Below are 18,349 nucleotides of genomic sequence, written 5' to 3'. Positions count from 1 at the left end.
CTCTGGGTCCTGGTTTGCATGTAGTACTGCATTGGAAAATAATTTACTTTTCTCCTGGAAAGAACCACTTTAAGATGAAACCCTATTTACTTTAATAAAGAGACAAGATAAAATAACAGAAAAAGCACTGACCTAGGATTTAGAATATTTGGATTTATCTCCAGTGCCTCCAGTCCAATCATGGGTGGTTTGTCCTCTCTGCCTGTTTTCTTGACTATAAAATGGAATATGCTCAGTCTGGGCTGTAGGACTACAATGATAAATACATGAACTTAGGGGACAGGAATATGCTTCAAAAGCAGTTAAATACAACAGAGTTGTTATCTCCTTATTTTCTGATGCCTAAAGGAGCCAGTATTGTATAAGGAAGAGAACAAAGGTCTTGGGATTATGGAGATAGATTTGAATCTGTCTCTGCTGCTTATTGTAGAAGCTGGGTAACCTGGGAAAGCCATAGAACCTTTCTGAGGCTCAGTATCTTCCTTTGTAAAATGGGAATACTCATGTTTTATAGGGATTGTGTAAGACAATGATAATTTGTTCATTTCACTCAATCATTACCTAACAGATACTTCATGAGTACCTACTATGTGTTAGAAGCCAAGAATATAAAAGTGAACAGAACAAGCTAGAGTCTCCATTCTAGTTTCATGTATAAAAGCTAATGGTGGCCAGGCGTGGCGGCTCACATCTGTAATTCTAGGACTTTGGGAGGCCAAGGCAGGTGAATCACTTGAGGTGAGGAGTTCGACACCAGCCTGTGCAACATGGTGAAACCCCATCTCTACTAAAAGTACAGAACAATTAGCCAGGTGTGGTGGCGGGCATCTGCAATTCCAGCTACTCAGGAGGCTGAGGCAGGAGAATCTCTTGAATCGGGGAGGCGGAGGTTGCAGTGAACTGAGATTGTGGCATTGCACTCCAGCCTGAGCAACAGGGCGAGACTCCATCTCAAAAAAAAAAAAGCTAATGGTGGGATGATATGATTGAAATGGCAGAGCAGAAAATTCCAATACTCCATCCTTCTGCAAAAACAATGATCAAATTGACAAAAACTATCCAATCATTTTTTTGCCAAATTCTAGACTCTAATAAAGAACTTACACACCTAGGCAAATGCTAAATAAAGACATTTCGGTAAGAGAGCATTGAGGCATGTTAACTTATTTGCACACCATCTCCACTCACCAGCTTAGCAGCAGCTGTGAATGTGGTGGCTCATGTTTCTGATGTGGCTTGCCAATGCCCAAGTAAGCAATGTGTGGTTAGACCTTATTCTCAAAAAAAATTGTGGTTGTATGTTTTGAACTGTCTGGTGGCTCCCTGAATGATCAACTCAGGGATTTATCTTTGTGTCATGTGCCTCAGAAGCTTCTTAGGGCTGAAGTGATCTCCCAGGTGACATCTGTCAATAGCACTTAAAGGCGTATATACTAGCTGCAGCCACCTGTGATGAGGAATAACAGATGCCGCAGACAGCAGACAGATGGAAGCCTGGGAAACGAGGCTAGAAAAGGACATATATGGAGGAATAACAGCTTTCAAAAGCTTCTGCATATACCAGGAAATGTCCAAGGCCACACAGGTGACCAGGGCTTGACACAGGAAGGACCTGAGAAGACCACAAATGTTCACTTCTGGCTAATCTTTTGATGCAAGCAGGAAGTAAAGGCTAAAGCAGAGTTGTAAACAGTCTTGCTAAGTGTTAAGCAGTGCCCCCATAAAGAATGAATGTGCAATGACTAGAAGGTGATCTCTCTTTTTTTTTGTGGCTCCAAGTATTTAAGGAAAACTGTCAAATCACTAGCTGACCACAAGCTAACAAAACAGAGACTTCAGTGACCACACACACACCAAAGAATACATTCTCTACAAGAAATAGTTCAGAAAAGTCATTAAACAAATAAACAACTATAACCCACAACAAGCCAACAACAACAAACCCTAGGGAGGAGGAAGAATCTGATTTCCAGAGTTGCCACATTATAGTATGCAAAATGTCCAGTTTTCAACAACAACAAGAAATTACAAGGTACACAAAGAAATAAGAAAGTACAGCCTATGAACAGAAGAAATTAACAGAAACTGGCCAGACGTGGTGGCTCACCTATGATCGCAATACCTTGGGAGGTTGAGGCAGGAGGATCACTTGAGGCCAGGAGTTCAAGACCAGCCTGGGCAACATAATGAGACCCCATCTCTTCCAAAAAAATACAAAAATTATCCAAACATGGTGGCGTGCATCTGTAGTCCCAGCTACTCAGGAGGCTGAGGTGGGAGGTTTCCTTGAGCCCAGGAGTTCAAGGCCGCAGTGAGCTGAAATTGAGCCACTACACTCCATCCTGGGTGACACAGCAAACTTCATCTCTTCAAAAAAACATTTTTTAAAAAAGAAACTGTCTTTGAAGAAGCCCAGATATTTGACTTACTAGACAGAGACTTTAAATCAACTGTCTTAACTATGCTCAAAGACATAAAGTGAAGGACAAAGAACTAAAGAAAATCAAGAGACCAATGTTTTACTTAATAGAGAACATCAATAAAAAGATATAAATGATAAAAAAGGGAACCAAATAGAAAATCTGGAGTTGAAAATAACTGATACCAAAAATTCACTAAGAGGAGTTCAGTAGCAGATTTGAGCAGGCAGAAGAAAGAATTACTGAATTTGAAGATAGATCAACTGAGATTATTCAGTCTGAGGAGAAGAAAAAGAAAAGAGTGAAGAAAACTGAACAGAGCCTAAGAGACCTGTGGGATACCCTCATGCATACCAACATACACAGAATGGGAGTCTCAGAAAGAGAAGAGAGAAAGAAAGGAGCAGAAAGAATATTTGAAGAAATATTGTCATGTAAGGTCTGGGCTATTAAAAAAAAAAGAATACTTGAAGAAATGATGGTTGAAAATGTCTCAAAAGTGATGAAAACATGAATGCACATCTAAGAAGCTCAACAAACTCCACATAAAATAAACCCAAAGAGATCTACACTCAAACAGATTATAACCAAATTGTTGACAAAGAAAAATAGAAAATATCAGTTGCAGCAAGAGGGAAGCAACTCACTACGTCTAAGTATCCTTAATAAGAAAAACAATCGTTAATCAATAATCCTTTATTCAATAAAATTATCCACCAAAACTGAAAGAAGGCCAGGCACAGTGGCTCACACCTGTAATCCCACCGTAATCTCAGCACTTCGGGAGGCTGAGGCAGGCGGATCACCTGAGGTCAGGAGTTCAAGACCAGCCTGGCCAACATGGGGGAAACCTTGTCTGTACTAAAAATACAAAAATTAGCCGGGCGTGGTGGCACATGTCTATAATCCCGGCTACTTGGGAGGCTGAAGCAGGAGAATCACTTGAACCTGGGAGGTGGGGGTTACAGTGAGCTGAGATCATGCCACTGCACTCCAGCCTGGACAAGAGACCAAGACTCTGTCTCAAAAAATAAAAATAAGGCCCAGCACTTTGGGAGGCCGAGGCATCTGGATCACCTGAGATCAGGAGTTGGAGACTAGCCTGGCCAACATGGTGAAACCCTGTCTACACTAAAGATACAAAAATTAGCCAGTGTAGTGGTGGGCGCCTGTAATCCCAGCTGAGGCAGGAAAATCGCTTGAACCTGGGAGGCAGAGGCTGCCGTGAGCCGAGATCACGCCACTGCACTCCAGCCTGGGCAACAGAGCGAGACTCTGTCTCAAAAAATAAAATAAAATAAAAATAAAAAACTGAAAGAAATCAAGATATTATCAAATAAACAAAAGTTGAGGAAGTTTGCTTCTAGTAGACCTGCATGAGAAATGCTAAGGGAAATAATTCAGGTGGAAATGAAAGAAGACAAGTAACTCTAGCTATACAATAAAATAAAAAATAAAAACATCAGTAAGGAAACTACATAGGTAAACATAAAAGCTAGTATTATTGTATTTTTTTGCTTGTCACTCATTTGTTGTTGTTATTATTGTTGTTGTATTTAAGACAGAGTCTTGCTCTGTCACTCAGGCTGAAGTGCAGTGGCATGATCTCAGCTCATTGCAACCTCCACCTCCCAGGTTCAACTGATTCTTCCACCTCAACCTCCTGAGTAGCTGGGACTACAGGTGCATGCCACCATGCCTGGCTAATTTTTGAATTTTTTAGTAGAGACAGGGTTTTACCATGTTGCCCAGGCTGGTCTCGAACTCCTGACCTCAGGTGATCTACCTACCTTGGCTCCCAAACAGCTGGGATTACAGGCGTGAGCCACCGCACCCGGCCTGTCACTCACTTTTTTTCCGTGTGATTTAAAAGGCAAATGCATAACACAATAATTACAAATGTATCTGAATGAACACACAATGTATAAAGATATAATGTATGACAGCAACAACATAAAGGGAGAGGGTGGAGCTACATAGGAACACAGTGTTTGTACATTATTTAAGCTAAATTGGTATTAATTCAAACTGAATTATTATAAATTTAGGATGTTAATTATAACCCCCAGGGTAACATTAACAAAAATATATATTCAGAAAAGGAAATGAGAATCAAAATAATATACTAGAAAAATCAATTAAACATAAAAGAAGACAGGAATGGAGGAACTGAAGAACAAAAAAGATATGATATAAGGAAAATAAACAACAAAATGGCAGAAGCAAGGCCTCACTTAACAGTTTTTTGTTTTTTTTGTTTTTGCTTTTTTTTTTGTGAGACGGAGTCTTGCTCTGTCGCCCAGCCTGGAGTGCAGTGGCACGATCTCGGCTCACTGCAAGCTCCGCCTCCCAGGTTCACGCCATTCTTCTGCCTCAGCCTCCCGAGTAACTGGGACTACAGGCGCCCGCCACCACAGCCGGCTAATTTTTTGTATTTTTAGTAGAGACGGGGTTTCACCGTGTTAGCCAGGATGGTCTCGATCTCCTGACCTTGTGATCCGCCGGCCTCAGCCTGCCAAAGTGCTGGGGTCACAGGCGTGAGCCACTGCACCCTGCCAACAGTTTTTTAATATGTGAATGGATTAAACTCTTCAGTTAAAAGGCAGAGTTGGTGGGATGGATTAGAAAACATAATCCAACTATATAATATCTACAAGAGACTCAATTTAGATCCAAAGACACAAATAGGCTGAAAGTGAAAAGATGGAAAAAGATATTCCATGCAAATAATCATCAAAAGAGAGCTGGAGTGGCTATACAAATATCAGACAAAACAGCTAGTAAGACAAAAATTGTTACTAGAGAGGACATTTTATAGTCATAAAAGGAACAACCCATCAGTAACATATAGCAATTATAAACATATGTGGGCCAGGTGCAGTAGCTCACCCTTGTAATCCAAACACTTTCGGAGGCCAAAGTGGAAGGGTCACTTGAGCCCAGGTGTTCGAGACCAGCCTCAGCAACAAAGCAAGACCCTGTCTCAACAAAAAAAATTGAAAATTAGCCAGGTGTGGTGGTGTGTACTGGTAGTTGTAGCTACTCGGGAGGCTAAGGTGGGAAGATCCCTTGAGCCCAGGAGGTCGAGATTGCAGTGAGCTATGATCATGCCACTGCACTGCAGCCTTGGTGACAAAATAAAAAATAAGCATATGTGCATCTAATAAGAGAATCCACAGTACATGAAACAGAAACTAACAGAATTAAATGCAGAAATAGACAAATCAACAATAATAGTTGAGACTTCAATATTTCATTTTCAAAATGGATAGAATAACTAGACAGAAGATCAAGAAGAAAATAGAAGACTTGAAGAGCATCATACACCAACTAGACATAATAGACATCTGTAGAGCACTTTATTCAACACTATTCTTCTCAACTGCATGTGGATCATTCTCAAGGCTAAACCATGTTAGGCCACAAAACAAATTGCAGTAAATTTTAAAAGATTTAAATCATGTAAAGTATATTCTAGGTCAAAATGGAATGAAATTAGAAATAAATAACAAGGAAATTAACTCAAAATGTTATCAAAATAACAAGGAAATTACCTCAAAATGAACCTAAATATAAGAGCTAAACCCCTGAAACTCTTAGAAGAAATCATAAGAGTAAATCTTCATGACCTTGGATCAGGCCATGGTTTCTTGGCTACGAAACCAAAAACACAAGCAATGAAAGAAAAATAGATAAATTGGACTTCATCAAAATTGAAAAATTTTTGCCTCAAGGGACATAATCGAAAGTACAAAAGGTAACCCACAAAATGGGAGAAAATATTTGCAAATCATATATCTGATAAAGGTCTACTGTCCAGAATATGTGAACAACTCTCACTACTTAACAACAAAAAAACAAACAATCCATAATGAGCAAAGGACTTGAAGAGATGTTTCTTCAAAGAAGTTTAAAAATGGCTGTGAAGCACATAAAAAGATGCTCAATGTCATTAGGGAATTGCAAATCAAAACCACAAGGAGATACCACTTCAAATCCGCTAGAATGACTATACTCAAACAAGTAGACAATAAGAAGTGCTGATGAGAATGTGGAAAAATTAGAACACTCATACATTGCTGGTGAGAATGTAAAATAGTGCCACCACTTGGAAAACAGTTTGGCAGTTTCTCAATAAGTTAAATGTAGAATTACCGTGGGATCCAGGTATATAGTCCAAATGATTGAAAACAGGTGTCCAAAGAAAAACATGCTCACGAATGTTCATAGTAGCATTATTCACAATAACAAAAAAATAGAAATAACTAATGTCCATCAGCTGATGAATGATAAGCAAAATGTTGTATACTCATACAACAAAATACTAGACAGCCATAAAAAGAAATTAGGTACTGATACATGCAAAAACATAGATGAACCTTGAAAACATGATACTAAGGGAAAAAAGCCAGACACAAAAGGCCACATATTGTATGATTCCATGTATATGAAATATCTAAAATAGGCAAAATCCATAGAGATAGAAAGCATATTCATGGTTATCAGGCACTGGGGAAATGGGGAATTACTGCTTATTGGAAATACAGTTTCTTTTGGGGTGATGAAAATATTCTGGAACTGTATAGTGGTGACGGGTGCAAAACTTTGTGAAGGAACTAAATGCCACTGAATTGTACACTTTAAAATGGTTAAAATGGTAAATTTTATGTTATATATATTTTACCAGAATAAAAATAAAGATATACAGAAAAGTTAGAAGAATAGTTCAAATAATGTTCATATATACCCTTCATCTACCTTCCCTAAATGTTAGTATTTTAATGCATTTGCTTTTTCTCCTCATTTCCACTCCTCTATCCTTCTTCCCTTCTCCTTCTCCTGCTTCCCTTTTCCTACCTCTCCCTCCCTCTCTCTTGCTCTGTCTCCATTTCTCTTGGTTTCTTGGTCTCTCTCTCCATGTTTGTGTGTGCGCACGCACACGCGCATTCTACAGACCTTTAAATTTTAACAGTTGTCCCACTAATGTTCTTTATGGAAAAAGTTATTTTTCTGGTCAACAATCCAATCTAGGATCCCACGTTGCATTTCGTTTTTATGTCTCTAATCTCTTTTAACTTGGAGCAATTGCACAGTCTTTTTTTTGTCATTCATGACCGTGATATATTTGAAGAGTCAGGCCATTTGTTTTCTTGAATGACCTTCAGTTTAGGTTTGTCTAAAGCTTCCTCATGATCAGATCCAGGGTATGCGTTTTTGGCAGGAATACTACAGAAGGCATACCGTGTCCTTCTCACTGCATCGTAGCAGGAGGCACATGATCTCATTTGTCCCATTACTGTGATGTTAACTTTGATCATTTGGCTAAGGTGGATCTTCCTCGTCTTTCCAATGTGAATGTACTGTTTCTCCCTTTGTAATTAATAAGTATCTTGTGGAGAGAGATTTTGAGACTATATAAAAATCCTATTTCTCATCAACTTTTCACATATCTATTCACATTCTTCTCTGAAACAGCTATTACTGTGGTTTTCATATAATGGTGATTTTTCTAATTTCATCATTCTTCTTCCTATATTTATTAGCTGGTGTCCTACTGTAGGAAAATCTTTCTCTTCTTACCCACTTAGTTTTTCATCAAATAAATATTTATTCATCAAATAAATACATATTTGTCAAAGTTTTAATTACTCATCAAATACCTATTTATTTATCGAATAAATATTGATTATTCATCAAATAAATACATATCAAATCCCAGATTGTTCCTTTTTTCTGTTATCCTCATTTATTTTTATGCCCACATTGTCTCAGATTTAGCCAGTAGGCGCCCATTCAAGCTGGCTCCTGTACTTTTGATCTCTCCCCATTATTCATTGAGTACTTCCTTGTTTACTGACACAACCAGATGTTCCAGGCTCATCTTGTGCTTTCGTGGTCTCAACTCTGTAATCAGCCAAGTCTTCAAGTGAGCCCCGGTTCCTTTTCATGGAAACTGGTATTTGGAAACCAAGGTCTGGGCACAATATGTGCTCTTTGTGGTAGCTATTTGATAATAGCGGCCACATGGTATACAGCAGGAGAAAGGAAATGACTGCATTCCCTTTTTTTTTTTTTTTTTTGAGATGGAGTCTCACTGTGTCGCCCAGGGTAGAGTGCAATGGCGCCATCTCAGCTTACTGCAACCTCTGCCCCCAGGGTTCTAGCAATTCTCCTGCCTCAGCCTCCCGAGTAGCTGGGATTACAGACACCTGCCACCACGCCCAGCTAATTTTTTTGTATTTTTAGTAGAGACGGGGTTTCACCATGTTGCCCAGGCTCGTCTCGAACTCCTGACCTCAGGTGATCCACCCGCCTCAGCCTCGCCAAGTGCTAGGATTCCAGGTGTGAGTCACCGCGCCTGCCTACTCTGCATTACTTTTCATAGGTCAGTCCACACCTGGAATATAAACGAATGGGAGTGTTTTCAGAGACAAGCCTAGAGAAGATATCTACTGGGAAAAGAAACATCTTGGGGTAGAGAAAGGGAAAAGCAATGATTACTATACTCAAATATCTAAAGGGATGTTGTAGAAAAAAATGGTGTCTATAGTCATGTCCTGAGCCCCTAAAGGGTTCTAATAGTTGGAAAAAGAGACTTCTGTTTCATCAGTCAATTAACATGTGTTAATCACCTATTACTATCAGGCTGCGGCAGTGAGTGTTGATTGCCCTGCTATTGATCTTCTGCCCATCTTTCTCATGAATATAACCCAGATATCATTCTGATTAGCAAAATGCCTTACTAAAATACTCACCTTTCCATACTTCCCTGAAGCTTGCAGTGGCCATATGACATAGTTCTGCCCAATGACATATAAGCTAAAGAATAACGGCAATTTCCAAGAAAATTTTGCCTTCCCAATATAGGTGCTGCCCATCCTCCTGGTTTTTCCCTTCTCTGGCCTGTCTGGAATGCAGATGTGATCCTACTTAAGGAACAAAAGACATATTACAAACACCAACAAAACCACAGACCAAAGATGGCAGAACCGAAAAATAGAAGGAGCCTGGTTCCCAGAAAGCATTCTTGCCTAATTTCTGCACAGTTGGGCTTGCTGTCTTCTGGGCTTACTGTTACACGAGAAGAATGAATCCCTTTCTTGTTTAAGTCACTATAATAGGTTTCTGTTAAATGCAGCTGACATGCAGTCCTAACCCAGGCACTATGCTAAGTCCTAGTAGGGGAAAGACCGCCTAGTGCAGACACTGGCTTTTCCTGCCTATCAGACAGAATGTGAGGAAGACTTCCTAAAACCCAGAACAGTACCAAGATAGACTTAACCCCAGGAGAAGACGTGATCCCCCTGACTACAAAGGAATGTGTGTAGAGTCTGGGTGGTACTTTTGCAGCTGGGATGTTGTAAAGCAGTATTGAGCACAGAGTGAAAGGCTAATTCAGTGACTTTTAAAGTATATTCTAGTGCAAAATTTTTTCTAAGAGAAAGTTAAAAAAAAAAAATAGATGGACTCAGGGCATGCTAGGCTTTTGCTGGACAGTCAGTGTTTGTTTTTTTGTTTTTTTGAGACAGAGTCTCGCTCTGTTGCCCAGGCTGGAGTGCGGTGGCACAATCTTGGCTCACTGCAACCTCCGCCTCCTGAGTTCGAGCAGTTCTCCTGCCTCAGCCTCCGAAGTAGCTGGGATTACAGGCATGCCCACCATGCCTGGCTAATTTTTTGTAGTAGAGATGGGGTTTCACCATGGTAGCCAGGGTGGTCTCTATCTCCTAACCTCGTGATCTGCCCGCCTCAGCCTCCCAAAGTGCTGGGATTACAGGCGTGAGCCACCGCGCCCAGCCGACAGTGTTTTTTAACTGTAGTCCTGTATTTGGATCCACGTTTTTCATTAAAGTTCCTAAGAACGCATGCTCCCTATTACAGCAATTTAAAGTTTCTAATGAAATTTTTGTTGTAATTTATTTGTAGCAATCTAATTTATCCCTTTTTTTACTTCTAGAATTTTTATTTATTTTGGATTTACAAATATTGCCATAAAACATAGCAGCATTTTAATTTTTAGATGGCAATGGATTTGTTATTTTTATCTGTGTTTAAAGTCATAGTAGTCTGGGCACCGTGGTGCACAACTGTAGTGCCAGCTACTCAAAAGGCTAAGGTAGGAAGATCCCTTGAGTCCAGGAGTCCTAGGCTGTAGTACATGATGAACACACCTGTGAATAGCCACTGCACTCCAGCCTGGGCAACATGGCGAGATCCTGCTTGAACAAAAAAGGAAAAACAAGCCACAGGAATAAGATGCATTTTCACCACTTTGGAATGTTTATGTCCTATAAACTAACCATTAGGGATCCATTTATTGGCAGAGTTTCTGTAAGTATATTAATGCTCTTGATGAGAAAAGGAGATTTTTTTTTCCTCTCAGGGTGGAAGCCAGGTTCTTTGGGGGGATGCTCACCCAACAAACAAATGAAAGGAAAGGTCAAGACTTTACTGGATTCTATGGTTGATCCCAAGCCTGAGATAGGAGAATGAGCTGCATAACTTTGTGAAGGTAGCCAGTGGTAACTGGGAGGCTATTAAGGGCACAATAGAGGTTTATTGAGTGAATCAACAAATGAATCCTTTGGCAGCCTGGTTGTCTCTGAGTCGAGGCTATGAGATGATTTTGCACAGTCCACACAGGATAGAAATCAGTGTTTCTCAAAATGCATCACAATAGGTGGTGCAGGAAAGGTAAAAAGGCAGTGTTTGAAACAAATTTCTCAGGGTCTCACTTCTACCTGCTGAATCAGAATCTCTGCAGCCGGCAGACAGAAATCTGCATTTTAACAAACCCGACCCAGTCCAGAGGATTCTGCTGCATAATAAACTTTGAGAACTATGGACACTTATGCTGTTCCAGCTGAAGTTTCCACGGAGGGATGGAACCTTCGAGGGAGGCAGGAGTTCCAGCTGGAGCACGATTTTGGGGTGGTCGTCCTTGAGAGGGCAGCCGTAGTACATGTGCTTGTCTCTAGCGACACCTGCTGGTTGAGAGTGACAATTAACAACACCTGAAACTACACAGGTGTTTTCTCTGGTGGGGCCTCCAATACTAAAGGCATTTAGTGTTTGCATTCTAACAGCGGTAATTAACATACCAAAAAGCCCCGGGTATGGGACACTGACTTTTACATGTGCATCCTCTTTTCACTAGCTTTCAGGTAGAAGCAATATACACCTGAAGAATATTGTCCTTCGATTATCTTATATGTTTCTTAGAACGAATGTTCCCGTTTCACGTTCATTTGAAAAAAGACCAACTTTTGGATATTCTCTGAAAGGATTTACTGAACTTTTTTTTTTTTTTTTTTTTTTTTTTTGAGGTAGTATCTTGCTGTGTCGCCCAGGTTGAAGTGCAGTGGTGCGATCTTGGCTCACTGCAACCTCCACCTCCAGGGTTCAAGTGATTCTCCTGCCTCAGCCTCCCGAATAGCTGGGACTACAGGTGCCCGCCACCACACCCAGCTAATTTTTATATTTTTAGTAGAGGTGGGTTTCACCATGTTGGCTGGTCTAGAACTCCTGACCTCAAAAGATCCACCCACCTTGACCTCTCAAAGTGCTGGAATTACGGGCGTGAGCCACCGCACCCGGCCTACTGAACTTTTTGATTAGGGAGTTTGTTCTCTGTTACTGTTTTATAGAAATAATAAGAAGCTAATTCTTATCTGACATCAAAGACTCCAGGCAAGATTAAAAAAAAAAAAGTACCATGATATCTTAGAGAAAAACTGGTTCCATTACTTCGCTGAGCACCTACTATGTGTCAGTATTCCTCTCAGGGAGCTCACAGTTGAGGGACGGAGAGGGGATAGGTGTGGTCAGTGTAGCAGTGGAAGTATGTATAATGTGTCAAAGCAGTTGGGGGGGGGGGCAACCGTTCATTCCACTGGGGTGGGGTCAAGGAATAAGTTGAGGCCTAGGGGAAAAGTGTGGTCTTCCAAATCCTCCACAGACATCGCCAGATCTGAAGTTCCCAGAAAAGAGACTGGAGTGTGGTAAGGCATAAAGGTGTGAAATAGCATTTGCAGCGTATGCACTTGGAAAGCACTAACCTCCAAATCATATGTTCTTATAAAGAATGAGGCTGGAAATGATAAGAGATGAGGCCAAAGAGTCAGGCCACGTCTCACCCACCTGCCAAGAAGGTTAGATTTTATCCTGTAGGTGGTGAATAGCCATAGAATAATTTACATTTAAGATTTGCTTTTTATCAGGTTGTTTATCCCACTGGTATATCAATGCACGAAGTATAGAACCTCCTATTTATCTGACAGTGGTCAAAACTGAATCAAAAGGCCTAAGATTATATCTATTAATTGAGAATTTCATGCAGATTAAACACAAAAAGTCCCAGTCCCTTTGGAAAGTATCTTAGCATTCTGGTAATTACATTTGACCTGTGGGCTGTAAAAGGTTTTGGTTTTGGTTTTAATGTAGATATTTAACAGAGCTGAATTTCTGTGCCTTTTATACACAGAGCTGCTGCACTGCCTCCTCTCCTTGTCCTAACAGGGACTCACACACAGCATTCCCCTCACACAGACCCCAGAAAATCCCATCGGTGTCCTTACTGGGGCCAAACGCTCAGCACTAGTTCCTAGAACCTGAGGCATGAAATAAACCAATTCATTGTTTTCTGCATAATTTTGCATGCTTTTAAAATAATATGTGATGATGGATATATTACCATGTTGCCTTTCACAACAGGGTAAGATGCTCACTTTGTGGTCATACACATGATCAGGACCTTCCCTCATGGATGAAGGATAAAGAATCCCTTTGTTTCGCCCTCCTCCCTCCTGCTTGGTCTTCAGCCATACCATGCATGTCTTTATCCACCTATCATGGTCTGGTGGAAAAGCATGGGATTTGGAATCTGATGGACTTGAGTTTGGATCTCGCCCACCCCATCACCTTGCCAAGTCCCTTAACTTCTCTTTCTTTACCTGGCAAAAGGAGCTAATAATACCTTCTCTTGAGGATTGAGTGAAAAATGTGATTACATCCTAAAACCAGTGCCCAATGCACAGCAGGTTCTTAATAAATGTTGGTCCTTTCCATTCTTTTTCTATCTTCCCCTTCATATCAGTGAGCCATCAGAAGGCCAGGAAGCAGCCAGGCATGGTGGCTCACACCTGTAATCCCAGCTACTCAGGAGGCTGAGGCTGGAGGATCACTTGCAGTCAGGTGTTTGAGACCAGCCTGGGCAACATAGCAACACCTCATCCCTACCAAGAAAAACAATTTTTTTTTAATTAGCCAGGTATGGTGGCATGTGCCTATAGTCCCAGCTACTCAGAGGACTGAGGCGGGAGGTTTGCTTGAGCCCAGGAGTTTGAGGTTACATTGAACTATGATTGTACCACTGCAGTCCACTCTAGCCAACAGAATGAGGCTCTGTCTCTAAAAATAATGATAATAGGCCGGGCATGGTGGCTCACGCCTGTAATCCCAGCACTCTGAGAGGCCGAGGCAGACGGATCACCTGAGGTCAGGAGTTTGAGACCAGCCTGGCCAACATGGTGAAACACCGTCTCTACTAAAAATACAAAAAATTAGCTGGACGTGGCAGTGCGTGCCTGTAATCCCAGCTACTCGGGAGGCTGAGGCAGGAGAACTGCTTGAACCCAGGAAGCGGAGGTTGCAGTGAGCCAAGATCGCGCCATTGCACTCTAGCCTGGGCAACAAGAGTGAAACTCCATCTCAAGAAAAGAAAAAAAAAGATAATTAGAAGTAAATAATTTTTAAAAGAGCAGGAGGCTCACAGCCTTCAATTCAGACTGCAACAGTACTAACTGGCCATTAGATCATGCTGTTCAGTGTTGTCCTAGGGGGCTTACCTCTAGAACAGGTTAATTAAATAAAAGCACTCTTCTTAGCTTACAGATTTTCTGTCTTGATGTCTTCGTAAAGATTTTGAGCTGTTTTGGGTATGGAGTCTGACAGTCATTAACTAGCCCCCACCCTTCCTGCTCCCTTGTTGTTCCAAGAGGACCCCAGTTCTGTCAATATTTGCTCACTACTAGACATGGACCACAACCCTGATGTGATCCCCAAAGCCAGGCTTTCCTGGCCTATGGGTTAAGCTGCCCCAATTGCACAGATAAGCAGCTTGTGCCTGACTGGCCTGCCCCCAAATCAGGAGAGGATCTCTTAGCCACTTGTGCTGAAATGTGACTTTCTTATTAACAGATATTGCCTAACAGACTGTGGTTTCTTGCTCATTGGCCAAGTCAACAGCCTAAAGGACCTTACTCTCAAAAATTCAGTCAAAAGTTAATCTTTGACTTAGAAGGACAACATTTTTGGGAACAGTCTTCATTACACGTAGTTTGTTCTGTTTGTACTCATCTACTCTTAATATAATATCCTGGAAATGCCAAGATGTTGGCAGATTGTGACTGAACAAAATTTGGCAGTGAACTTGACAATCAAAATAGAGCCAAGTGACAAAAGTTTGAAAAGACACAAAAGAAAAAGACTTACAAGCTGAAGAACCCCAGTGTTAGCATAGAGACATATGGTTATAAAAAAAAAAATGCAAGTTTGCAAAGCCGTAGCACAGAACAGCACTAATACAAATGCCTCCCCAAGTGTGGCTGCAAGACAAAGCTGGTGCCTGATATGGGGAGAGAATGATGATTCTGAAATATTACCCTGCTGTATTTGTACTTGAAGGATTTTAAAGTATGTTCAAAGTAAATTTTATCTGTGTTTAATAAGCTCACAGGATAAGAAAGGGGATTGTGCCTTCATTGTAGTTTGACAAAGAGAGTATCTTTCAAGACATACACAAGACAGGAAAACCAGCCTTTGGAAAGACCATATGTTGCAATCTGAGAGTTAGAAGGTTTGAGCATGTATACTCCAAGAAGCCTCTTATTTGCTTTGGAACTCCCAACTTACAGGTATAGCCAACCATTAATTATTAATATAAATTAATTTAGTAATTTCTACCTTCTACATAGTTCAGAAGTTCTCTTAGAAGGCAATGTATTTCCGGCTGGGTGCGGTGGCCCATGCCTGTAAATCCTAGCACTTTGGGAGGCTGTGGTGGGTGGATCACCTGAGGTCAGGAGTTCGAGACCAGCCTGACCAATATGATGAAACCCCTGTCTCTACTAAAAATACAAAAACTAGCCGGGCATGGTGGTGTGCACCTGTAATCCAGCTACTCGGGAGGCTGAGACAGGAGAATCACTTAAACCCGGGAGTCAGAGGTGGCAGTGAACCGAGATTGCATCATTGCACTCCAGCCTGGGCAATAATAGTGAAACTCCAACTCAAAAAAAAAAAAAAAAAAAGAGGCAATGTGTTTCCATGCTGCCTGCTCTGAGAGTTGGAGAGCAAAATCTGTTGCTTCCTAACCCCCATGCAGTGCTCCTCGCTCTGTCTTCTGGAACAGCAGGTGCCTGGGCTGTTCAGCAGCCCTTCCAGCATTTGATTAGAGGAAGCATTTGATTAGAAGTCTCTTTTGTCTGCCATCATTCAGAACAAACGCATAGTCTCCAAGCCCTCCCCATCCAGGATCCCTGACCCTGACCCTAGCAGAATGCGCCCTGTTGCCTTGCATCACCCCAGGGTTTTCGCAGGAACAGAGGAAAGAGGCCAAATGTCCTATTTTACTTCTTGTTAGAGTCCTAGAAAGACCAAGGCAGTGAAAACACTTGATTAAATAAAAGTCAGAATAATTGGTGATGACTTTTTTTATTTACAAAATGTTGGCGTTCTCTTGGGCATGGGAATTTAAAGTTACAAACACTCTTTCCTTTGTCCGGGAGACATGTGCATGGTGGAGTATGAGGGAGAATTACAAAGACTCTTCTCTTTCACTGAGAATCATGAATCCCTTTTTAATATATCTCTTTCTTTTCTTTCAAATGAAAAATGTGCCAGAAAGTTGAGCTGATTTTGAGCTGATTATGAGTCAATGCCAAGCTTATCCAAAATGGATGGTCTAGGCCAGGTGAGGTGGCTCATGCCTGTAATCCCAGCACTTTGGGAGACCAAGGCAGGTGCATCGCCTGAGGTTGGGAGTTCAAGACCAGCCTGACCGGCCGGGCGTGGTGGCGCAAGCCTGTAATCCCAGCACTTTGGGAGGCCGAGACAGGCGGATCACGAGGTCAGGAGATCGAGACCATCCTGGCTAACCCGGTGAAACCCCGTCTCTACTAAAAAATACAAAAAACTAGCCGGGCGAGGTGGCGGGCGCCTGCAGTCCCAGCTACTTGGGAGGCTGAGGCAGGAGAATGGCGTGAACCCGGGAGGCGGAGCTTGCAGTGAGCTGAGATCCGGCCACTGCACTCCAGCCTGGGTGACAGAGCGAGACTCTGTCTCAAAAAAAAAAAAAAAAAAAAAAAAAAAAAAAAAAAAACCAGCCTGACCAACAGGAAGAAACTCCTTCTCTACTAAAAATACAAAATTCGCCGGGCGTGGTGACACATGCCTGTAATCATAGCTACTCGGGAGGCTGAGGCAGGAGAATCACTTGAACCCGGGAGGCAGAGGTTGCGGTGAGCTGAGTGCCATTGCACTCCAGCCTGGGCAACAAGAGTGAAACTCCATCTCAAAAAAAGAAAAGAAAGGATGGTCTAGATAGACGTGCTGTTGTGTTGCTTTGATGTCCTACTGAGTTAAGCACTGCAAGAGTCCATTCAGAATGACACAGATACATAGAATAATTTTGATAAATAAAAACCATGCAGAAAATGTTGAATAAAGTAACAAATCTCCAGAGTTCCATAGGTTTAACCGTATCATATATTTTTAAAAGGCAGGTGTTAAGCCTTTTAAAGTTATTTCACCTTAAAATTATTTTCCTTACAAAACAATACCTGGAATTGGTTCCTCTGGTTTTCAAATATATGATCTGATAAATGAAATGCATTAACATTTTATGAATTAGATGTGCTGGAATGGCATACATTGCTCCTGGAATAGCCATCATTTACTGGACGCTTTTTCTCCTTTTGCCTAGTAAGCAAAAACCACTGTGCTAAGGGCTTTGTAGGCATTATCTTTAAATCCTTATAAGAATCATGAGACAGAGAGTCGTTCCCATTTTAAAGTTGAAATCACAATAGCTCAGAAACTTAAGTTATATTACTAGAGGTCAGAGAGCCTCTGGCAAGTTAGTTAAGTAAGCGTTAGAGCCACAGTCATTAGCAGAGTTCTGAATTACAGGAGTTTGTATAGTAACCCATATTCAGAGAACAGAGCGACAACACTCCTAATCCAGTCTTGCATTAGGTTCACAAGACTTCAGGAATCTCCTTTTAATTCCTTCAGCACACTGGTGCATTGTCAGTTTTTTTCAGTCTTGCACAGGCCTAACTTTTCCAGTAAGTTCGGGCCTCTGGTAGAAGTGACTACAGTACTGTGCATACTCAAGTGTTTCACTGAGTGCCAGTTGACAGAGGTGATATCGTTAGGTTGGACTCTCCTACCTGAGTTATGATAATAAGGAAGTCCACCAACTTCCTTTTTTCCTCCAGGTCAGAGTTACATCTAGCAACTTCGGTACTCAAGTCAAGTAGTTCGAAATGTCCTCTCAAATCAGCAGGGTGGAAGCTGGTTCTGTACTGCACAGAAAGGGGCCCTCATGATCTCATGACGAGGGACTCCTGCCCTGACCTTGGGTCTCCTGCTCCATTTTTTTTTTTTGAGACAGAGTCTTGCTCTGTAGCCAGGCTGGAATGAAGTGGCAGGATCTCGGCTCACTGCAACCTCCGAGTCCCGGGTTCAAGCTATTCTCCTGTCTCAGCCTCCTGAGTAGCTGGAACTACAGGCACGCGCCACCACACCCAGCTAATTTTTGCATTTTTAGTAGAGACGGGGTTTCACCATGTTGGCCAGGATGGTCTCGATCTCTTGAACCGGTGATCCGCCCCCTCGGCCTCCCAAAGTGTTAGGATTACAGGCATGAG

The 18,349-nt window shown here is 41.6% G+C and overlaps 1 protein-coding gene and 1 long non-coding RNA gene across 13 annotated transcripts in view; one reads left to right on the top strand and one right to left on the bottom strand.

The window, feature by feature from the left end:
- SLC44A1 (solute carrier family 44 member 1) overlaps positions 1 to 18,349 on the top strand; it is a 198,229-nt gene that overhangs the window by 161,382 nt on the left and 18,498 nt on the right. The window lies entirely within an intron of this gene.
- LOC141408622 (uncharacterized) lies at positions 4,714 to 9,556 on the bottom strand. Its single transcript, XR_012424494.1, has 2 exons — positions 9,176 to 9,556; positions 4,714 to 5,398 (listed from the first exon to the last, which is right to left on the bottom strand). It is a non-coding gene; the product is annotated as an uncharacterized lncRNA (long non-coding RNA).

This window comes from Macaca fascicularis, chromosome 15 (assembly GCF_037993035.2).
Source record: "Macaca fascicularis isolate 582-1 chromosome 15, T2T-MFA8v1.1".
Taxonomy (NCBI): Eukaryota; Metazoa; Chordata; class Mammalia; order Primates; family Cercopithecidae; genus Macaca; species Macaca fascicularis.
Note: the sequence above shows the minus strand (reverse complement) of the source record. Positions and strands in the feature narration are given on the sequence as shown.